This window comes from Protopterus annectens, chromosome 3.part1, assembly GCF_019279795.1.
Source record: "Protopterus annectens isolate FY-2018-M chromosome 3.part1, PAN1.0, whole genome shotgun sequence".
In the NCBI taxonomy this organism is placed as follows: Eukaryota; Metazoa; Chordata; order Ceratodontiformes; family Protopteridae; genus Protopterus; species Protopterus annectens.
In genome coordinates this window covers 1,778,257,146-1,778,267,389 of record NC_056732.1, presented here as the reverse complement: position 1 = coordinate 1,778,267,389, position 10,244 = coordinate 1,778,257,146, and positions in this window count along the sequence as shown.

The window sequence follows — 10,244 nt, the reverse complement described above, 5'->3', positions numbered from 1 at the left end:
CCATGGAGAGGATCATAATGGACCTCATAAATAAAGACATAGGGAATTTGCAGACTTTGGATCCATCCCAGTTTGGCTTTGTCAAAGGCAGATCATGCCTTCTAAACTTGGTTGACTTTTTCAAACAGTCACCAAAGCCATTGATGAGGGAAAGGCAGTCCATACAGCCTACCTCGATCTGGCGAAGGCCTTTGATACAATACCCCACTCGGGTATCATTGAAAAACTCATCAGCTTAAATGTTAACCCATACATCACAAGATGGGTTGCAAACTGGCTGAGTGACAGAACCCACAGGGTCAGAGTTGCTGGCGCCATGTCAGACTCAAAGCCTGTCACAAGTGGTGTACCACAGGGCTCAGTCCTGGGCCCACTCTTGTTTGGCATCTACTTTTCCAAGTACAAGCAAACACAGGAGGGTTATGGCTGACAAAGTTTGCAGATGACTGCAAACTGGGCCATAGTAGAAAACACATCTGACACAGATATCCTTCAGAAGGGTCTCACAGAAACGGATAACTGGTGCCAGAGCCATGGCCTAAAGTTAAATGCCAAAAATGCATAGTCATACCCTTCGGGAAAAACAAGGTTACCCCTAGCTACCAAATAGGTGGCAATCCACTGAGTACAGAAGAAGTTATCAGGGACCTGGGGACCCAGGTTGATAGTAGTCTGTCATTCGACACCCATGTAGCTAAAGTAGTTAGGAAGACCTTCTACATTGCCCACCTTATCATGAAGGGATTCTCATCTAGATCAAGGGAGGTCATAGTCTCCCTATACTCATCACTCATCAGACCAATGATTGAGTACAATGCCCCATTCGGAATGTATCTGACCCGACACTTGCAGCAGCTGGAGAGGCCACAAAAGTTCCTCACCAAAAGGATAAAGGGTCTCAAACATCTGTCCTATGCTGCCCGACTGAAAGAACTCCAGCTCTATTCAGTCGCCACCGCTTGCTCAGAGGTGACCTTTGCCTAACATACAAGGCCATGTCAAACCCAGATTTGATGAATATGCTTCACCTCAAAAATCTAGATCCGTCAGAGCCACAAGGGCGGGAGACTTAAACCTCGACACGGCTATTAATAGGACGTGCTGGAGGGATAGATTCATCACCCAAAGACTCCCTATGCTGTGGAATAAAATCCCGGTATATGTGAGGCAGAGCACCTCGCTGGCCTTGTTCAAGAGAAATCTTGACCAATGGATGGGAGATCGCAGATATACCCCAGGGATTACCTCAGTGTCACTGCTCAACAGAGGCACAGCAAAATAATGGGTATAGTTCCCCATACTAAAGGGGTGGCGTAAGCCACAAAACTATGGGCTAGGCTTGTAAATGCCCTCGGGCAGATAGCCTAGTATGAACATATGAACCTATGAACCTATAACTCCACAGCTAGCAGCAGCAGAAATTTAATACAGAATTGGTCAGTTCAACCCAACACATTATAAATTTCAGTATCAAAAAAACAAGTTAAATGCTTTCACCTAACCACTGTCAGGCTTCATCAGAACAAATAGCAATGCTTAAATAATTGTTTAAATATAACCAGCAGCATGCATATAACCAGTATGAAAAGAGCATCAATGAGCCATTCCCCTCCCACTTTTAAAAACATAGTCACTAAATACATTCTTTAAAAACGTTTTTTTTTTTACAATAATTAAACATGTTGTTTTAGTGTAAATATAAAAATTCATGTCAACTATACACTTCAATAACATAAATTATTACATAGAATACTAATATATCTTTATATTTTATATTATCTAATACAAATTCTATAACTTCACTGACCTCAACCTAAGAACATTGCTAATGCTGATATAATCATTTAAGCCCCAGGGTTTGCCTGCATCCAGTTTAATTTGCCAGAACAACTCCCTGTATTCTAGTCTGGCTTTCCAAATCCCCCCATGGGCATCAGATATCACATGTTCTATAATCATGAATTTAAACCTAAAATGTGAGCATTCCTTGGAATGCTTAAACAACAAAGAACTGCAGCCCTCATAAGAATCGAAAAAATTGCACAGAAGCAGGGTATTTCAACAATTACAACCAGTACAATCAACCACAGGGGAAAGGGAGCAGGGGAAGGGGTTGGGGCAACAGCAAGAATTACACAAGAAACAAAAGCCAGACATGGGGACAATGCATACAATAGTGAACTGTAAAAATATGATTGTGTCTGATGGGGGAAAATGTTACCTAAGGTAATTTTAATATATTTAACTATACTGATTTAAAAATTAAGGAAGAATTTTTCACGTTGTTCACTAAAAGGTTTCAATTTGTCCCCACTCGGCCTTTGAGTTTGGTTAGAACTTTAGTGGATGTTTAACATTTTTTAAGAAAGTTGAAAACTTGAATTTATTTTTTAAAGGAAAGAAAGGTGATAAGCAAGTGTTAAGTAGAGCATGCACTTTTAATCCCCCACTTAACCCAACTTTAAGGATTTTTGAAGAGTTAGTAGAGAAAGATATTAGAAGTTTAAATATGAAAAATAATATTCTGAACAATTTAACAGATATTGAAGGAGAATTAATTCAAACATTACATAGTATTAAATGCAGGGTAATGAAACCTGACAAGGGGGTGGGGTGGCTCTGATGTATGCAATTGATTATGTTTGGAATTTTAAATGACAAAGTTAAATACAGCATAGCTTCTAAGAATGAAATTAATATTGCATATGCTAAGATTGATTATTATTTGAATGATCATTTATTGCAAGGAGTATTGGATAAAATATTTATAATTTTTTTGCATGTAGAAAAAACACATATCACAATAGTATCTGGAATTCCCAAGACACATAAAAATATTGAAAATCCTACATTTAGTCCAATTGTGGTGGGTGCTGGGTCTATTACTAAACATTTGGCTATATTTGTTGACCATTATTTAAAAAAAACTACTGGGGTCTTTGAAGCATATTACAAATGACTCTTGGGATTTTTTGAAGAATATTTCTGGAGATAAGTTCAGTAAAACAGTATATTTGGCTACAATAAACATGGTGGAATTGTTCCCCAACATCTCTCACAGTACAGGGTTGGAATGGTTTCAAGAGGTACTATTTGAGGCTAAATATTTGAAAGCAGATGTCAAGAATTTGATATTAGAATTTATGGAAATAATACTTAAAAACAATTATGTTTATTTTAATGGTGAATACCCATATTAACCTGCGTGCATTTACACAAATCATATCCACCCCTACCAGGATAGGTAAACCCAACCAAAAAGAAAGTATACTTGACTGGGTACTCATAAACAGTCACCCCCAACTGTACACCTCTGGTACCCTCCTTAATGGCCTAAGCGATCAGTTTCTCACATATGTAATTAAGCACAAAACCATTAATTCCCAACAACCCTTACTCAGAAAGGTTAGAAACAATAAAAACTTTGACCCTGCCAAATTCCAACAAGAACTAAACTCATGTAATTGGTCTATTCTAAAACACCTCCCCTTACAGGAAGCAGTAGCATACTTTAACAACAAATTCCTTGAGATCCTTGATTTGCATGCACCTGGTCGTTCAAAGAGAACCAAGGCAAAAACTGCACCATGGCTTTCTATAGAGTCTAAACACAAAATTACCCTTAGAAACAAAGCATGGGCTTTATGGCATTCTTCTAAAGACCCTCAAGATCACATTAAATACAGGCAATCCAGGAACGAAACCAAAAAATCAATTTTCCAAGACAAAAAACAATACTACTGTAATTTACAGACAGTAAATCAAAATAACCCTCAGAAGTTTTGGGCAGGTTTAAATAATCTACTACATCCTGGACAAACTTCAACCCCAATCCCTGCTGCTACTATTGATAAAACCCCTGAAGATGTTTCTGATAGTTTTAACCAATTATTTACTGACACAATTCAAGCCCCCTTATTCCACCCACCTCCTTATCCCACCCACCCCACGTGCCCTTAGCCTTATACCTCACATACCCCACCGACTCTATAATTACACCTATCCTAGACTCCTACCTCATTTGTAACTCCCTCCCAACTTTACCTTCCTCAATTATCTCTGCTACCCACCCAAAGCTAATTACATACTCTGACCCTTCCATCTAGCTTCTCTTACTTATTCTACAATCTTAGCCTAGGCCCCTTCATCTATTCCTTTCATTCTCACCTCAACATGTCCACTAAAACTTACAAATCTCCACCCAAGACCTTTGTAACAGAAACTACTCTGTTAAAACTAACACTTATGCTCATTATTTCTCTTGCTCTCACACTACCCTACTTCCTGACCTGTTATGAATCAAATCCTAACTACCACTTTAACTACTCTCCCAAACATACTGCCTCTGATTTTAAAAGCCTAAACTTCACTCATTTAAACATTACATCTACCTCTAGCTATCTCCTAGCCAGATATCATAGGCTGTCTCACATTAAAATTCAAAATCTCTGGTTTAGGAAACTAAAATACTTACTAAACTTTCCTAACAAAGCTTACCTGGAATTTAACCACTCTACCTTGGCAGATGGGGACATCCACCCCAACCCAGGGCCCTTAACTACTTCATCTGACACCATACCTGCTACACTAAACTCATCCCTCCAACTACAAACCTCCAATGCAAATACTCTACTCATAGGGCACCTTAATATCCGAAGTGTCAATAACAAAATCACCCATCTCCACTCCCTTCTTGAACACCACTCCTTTGATATTCTCTGTTTAACTGAAACCTGGTTAAAACCCTATACTCAAGATAATGAAATCATTCCTCCAGGTTACAATATCTTGAGACTCGACCGCAAAACTAAAAAAGGCGGAGGAGTGGCACTACTATTTAAAACTGAACTAAATTTAACATTAGTACCCTATGATAACCTGGACATTACCAATACTGAACTTCTTATCTCAAAGCTACAACTAAACCCTAAAAAATCAATCTATATTATCTGTATATATCTACCTCCTGTAAATAACTCTACTACCATAGAAAATATCCTCAGTTGCGTCACTTCCACCTACCCACAAGAAACTATAATACTTGGAGACCTCAACCTTGACTGGTCCTCAATAAACACTAATAACCCAACTTCTCATATTAATCTCCATGGCTTTACTCATATAATAAACACCTCCACTAGGATCAACAAACCTAACAACAAAGAAAGTATTCTAGATTGGATTCTCGTTAACAAACCTCAACTAAACTATCAGTCCGGAACGCTACCTGATGACTTTAGTGACCACAATCTAACCTATATTATAAGACAAAAAAATGCCTCTAACAATTCTCCTATGTATAAGACCCTACGTGATCTCAAATGCTTCAACCCTATTCAATTTAAAACTGAACTAAATGCCTGCAACTGGAACCCACTAAAGACACTTCCTCTTGAAGAAGCTGTTCTATACTTTAACACCACATTCCTAACAATTCTAGATAATCATGCACCAAAACATTCCATCCGAATTAAATCTAAACCTGCCCCCTGGCTATCTAAAGATACAAGACAAAAAATGTTACTTAGGAACAAATCTTGGAAAAAATGGTGAACCAGCAAATCTCTCATAGACCAACAGACATTTAGGCACCTAAGAAACAGTACCAAAAAAGCTATCTTCTCTGATAAAAAGAATTATTATAGTAATCTCCAGCAAGCAAAACACAATAACCCTCAAAAATTCTGGTCAACCCTAAACAGACTCCTTCACCCTGGACAGACTACCACCCCGTCCCCTACCGGGTCTGAAAAGAATTCCTCCCTTGATACTGCCAATACTTTCAACTCTTTCTTTATTGATACTATTAATTCCTTGGCCTCCCATCTCTCTAGTGACAACACTAGTATCCCTGACCTTGCATCCCTCAAACTACCAACCTTTAGGCTGCAACCCATCTCCACTACCTTTATACAGAAATGTATCCACAAACTCAAACCATGTACCCCCTCGGCAGACCAGCTTCCATCTGAATTCCTTTAAAAAGCAGCCTCTGAAATAGCCTATCCCATATCCATCCTTATTAATAGAACTGTAAATGAAGCAACCATACCTGACATATGGAAAATCTCTCACATCATACCCTTACATAAAGGAGGTAACTCCTATGAATATTCTAATTATAGGCCCATAGCTCTCTTGTCCCCACTTGCAAAAATCATGGAAAAATGTGTGCACCATCAGTTAATGAACCACTTAATAACAAATAACATTCTTTCTAACTGTCAACATGGCTTTAGGCCTTTTCATAGCACAACTACCACTCTCCTCTCCTTTACAGACTTTATTAACAAGAATCGCAATAATAACAACCTCTCTTCAGCTCTTTTTATTGACCTGTCCAAAGCCTTTGACATGGTCAACCATTCTCTCCTCTTAAAAATTCTCGAATCTCTATCCTTAGAATCTAAGGTTGTCCACTGGTTTAGATCCTATCTCACTAACAGGAAACAGGCCGTCCTCTGGGATAACAAACTCTCATCTCTTCTCCCAATTTCACTTGGGGTACCCCAAGGCTCTATTCTCGGACCCCTTCTTTTCTCCCTCTTTATAAATGACTTACAAATAGCTATTCCCCAAGCTACATGCATACAATACGCTGATGACTCCACACTAATTTGCTCTGCTAAATCCATTTCTGAACTTCAAACTAATACTCAAACTGTATTTTCTAAAGTTGAAACTTGGTTCTTAAAACTTTGCCTCCTCCTAAACGCAAAAAAAACCAAACTCTTACTTTTTAGGCCTACTACCAGATCCCCTACATTAGACTTCATTATCTTATCTAATAATGGAACCCTTATATCACCTGACTCTACTACTAAACTGCTAGGAGTCACGATTGACAACAATCTCTCCTTTGACTGTCATATCAACAATACCATTAAATCTGTAAACAGGAAACTTGTCTCTCTCTATAGAATTAAAACTTTCTTAACCTCCCCAGCCAAAGTTACTCTTGCTCACTCTCACCTTATTTCCACTCTTCTCTATGCCTCATCAATCTATACTAACCTCAAGAAAAACAATCTCTCCAAACTGTCTACCACTTACAATAATATAGCTAGATTTGTTACTGGTAAGCCTTTCAGAACTCACCACTGTCTGAATCTGCAGCAACTTAACTGGCTTGAACTGACAAACATGCTGCTTCTTTCCCAACTCACGTTTGTCCAAAGAGCTTTCTACCAACCTCATAACACACCTGTACTTACTAACCTCTTAATCCCTTATTCTAATCTGAACTCACTCCACTCATCAAACAAACTGCTAGTCACCTTAACCAAATCTAATAACCTAGCTGGTGATTCCCTCTTCTCAAATTCCATTGGTAAACACTGGAATCAACTTCCTACCGAACTTACTTCCATTGCATCTACTGTTCTGTTTAAACAAAAACTTAGAATCTACCTTAAAAGCCACTGGATGTGCCCCTGCTCTAATCCTAATTAAAAAGTTAATTTCCTTAGTTAACCCTCTTTTTTCTCTCCCTATTCTTTTGTGCCTCCTGCTTTCTCCCTTAGCTCTCTTCCTCTACCATATATGGACCTCTCCCCTATATCTTTCCTCTATATGGCTATGACTCTTTTCCTGAAACTATATAAATCTGCTCTCTCTATCTATCGTTGTTTCTTTTTCCTTGGTCTTGCACTTTTCTCTTCTTGGTTTTAAAAGATGTAATAAGCCTTAACATGTTGCTATTTACACTGTCTAGGAATTTAAAGTCCTATTCTTTTGGTAATTATGCTCGTTGTCTACGTCCTACCAGAGTGTAATCTGTTATTTTTTATTTTTTTTTTGCTCATGTTATACCTCTTTTGTCTATATGTGGAGCTTTTCTCCCCGGGCCTCTGCTGAAAATGGAAATATATCCAGTTAGACTAGCCTGGTTAACAAATGTAAAATAAAATAAATAAATAAAATAAAAGCCCTAGCTAGCCAACTACCTCCTAGCTCCCCTGGTCCTGAAAGTAGCACCCCTAGAAACCTACTTGCGTTCAGCTTCCAACCAGTCACCACTTCACTTATCCATACCTTGATCATAAAATTAAAACCCACTACACTTTCTGCTGATCAACTCCCTGCCGAGTACCTACAAAAATCAGCTGATGCTATTGCTTACCCCATCTCAATACTAATCAATCGAACCATAGTAGAAGCTAAAATTCCCACCATCTGGAAAATATCCTATGTAATCCCACTTCACAAAGGAGGCAGCGCTACTGAATTCTCCAGTTATAGGCCAATAGCTATACTCTCTCCACTTGCAAAGATTATGGAAAAATGTATTCATAGACAACTCATGCACCACCTAATCCAAAATCGCCTTATGGCAGACACTCAGCATGGCTTCCGTCCTCATCACAGCACTACTTCAGCCCTCCTAGCCTTTACTAACACCATAAACCATAATCACATCAATAATTATATATCCTCAGCCCTCTTTTTGGATCTTTCCAAGGCATTCGATATGGTTGATCACCAACTTTTAATCCACACCCTGCAAACATTCTGTCTAGATACTGGAGCCCTCCAATGGTTTCAATCCTACCTGAATGGTCGACAGCAGGCTGTCCTCTGGCAGAACAAACTCTCTAACCTTCTACCTAACACCCTTGGAGTACCACAAGGCTCTATACTAGGGCCCTTGCTGTTCTCCATCTTCATTAATGACCTTTATACTGTCATCCCAAAAGTCAGCTGTATCCAGTATGCTGATGACTCTACTCTGATTTGCTCAGCCACATCTTCAGTAGAGTTATGGTCAGCTACCCAGACCACTTTTAATACAATAGAAAACTGGCTTTCTAAACATCGTCTGATCCTAAATCCCCAAAAAACTAAAATGCTGTTATTTTCACCAACACATAGGTCTACCGCTTTCACCTTTACCATAAAATCAAATGATGGCACAATAATCTCCCCTGACCCATCTACAAAACTATTAGGTGTCATCATAGACAATAATCTCATGTTAACCAAACTATCAAAACCATCAATAAAAAACTAGGGTCACTTTACAGAATAAAAGCCTTCCTAACCCCTCCAGCTAAAATTACCATAGCTCGCTCTCACCTTCTTTCAACCCTTCTGTATGCATCCCCTCTACTCTCGAATTTGAACAAGACTGTCCTTAACAAACTCTCAACCACATTGCCAGGTTTGCCACTGGGCTGCCATTTAGGACACATCATTGCATCAATCTAAATCAGCTTGGTTGGCTTGAACTACCTAGCCTAATCCAGTATAACCAACTGATTATGGCCTATAAAATCCTCTATAATCCAGACAATACTCCTGCACTTAAAAATATTATCACCCCCTATAACAATCCTAGACCGCTTCGATCCTCTAACAAACTACTAATTCAGACTAGCAAAATTAATAACACAGCCGGTGATTCTCTCTTTGCAAACTCTGTAAGTAGATCCTGGAACTCTCTTCCAGCTGATATTACCTTACTTTCCACCTTAGGTCAATTTAAAACTAGACTCAAACAACATTTGTCACTTAACTGGCTATGTCAATGTATCAAGCCAGGCTAACTCGAATGTGTAAAAATCTGTTAACCAGTTTGCTGTGTAATTTAATTTAATCCTGACTTGTGCTCAGGACTAACTGTAACCTGTGGAACTTGTTTAACTTGCTTACTTATGTAATCTCTGTAAATAGTCTGTTTGTAATATGTAATGCTGGTATTATGTAATGCTCTATCTGCTTACCCTTGGAGCTTTTCTCCCCGGGCCTCCGCTGAAAATGGACATGCATCCAGTCGGACTATCCCAGTCAACAAATGTAAAATAAAAATAAAATAAATAAAAATAAACAAGAACAAAGCATTACAATGGGAGCAGTGTGTGCCCCCCTATAAGCCAATCTGGTTTTATACCACATGGAAAAGGAAATTTATTATGGAAACTGAGTGGTATAAAATATTGTTTATTATACACATTTTTGGATGACATTTGCTTGCTTTGGCAGGGGGCACCAGATGAATTGACATCATTTTTGACCTATATTAGCAGTACAATGGATTTTCTAAGATTTACAAACCCTTCATCTTTAGAGAAAATTAATTATTCAGATGTAACCTTGTACAAGGATTTTGTTAATAATTGTTTTCAATCCAAGATATTTAGGAAACACACATTTTCAAATTTCTACTTAAACTACGATAGTGGAAATCCACAATTTCAAAAGAAGGGAATTGTGAAGGGGCAGTTAATTAGGGCCTCAAGAATGTG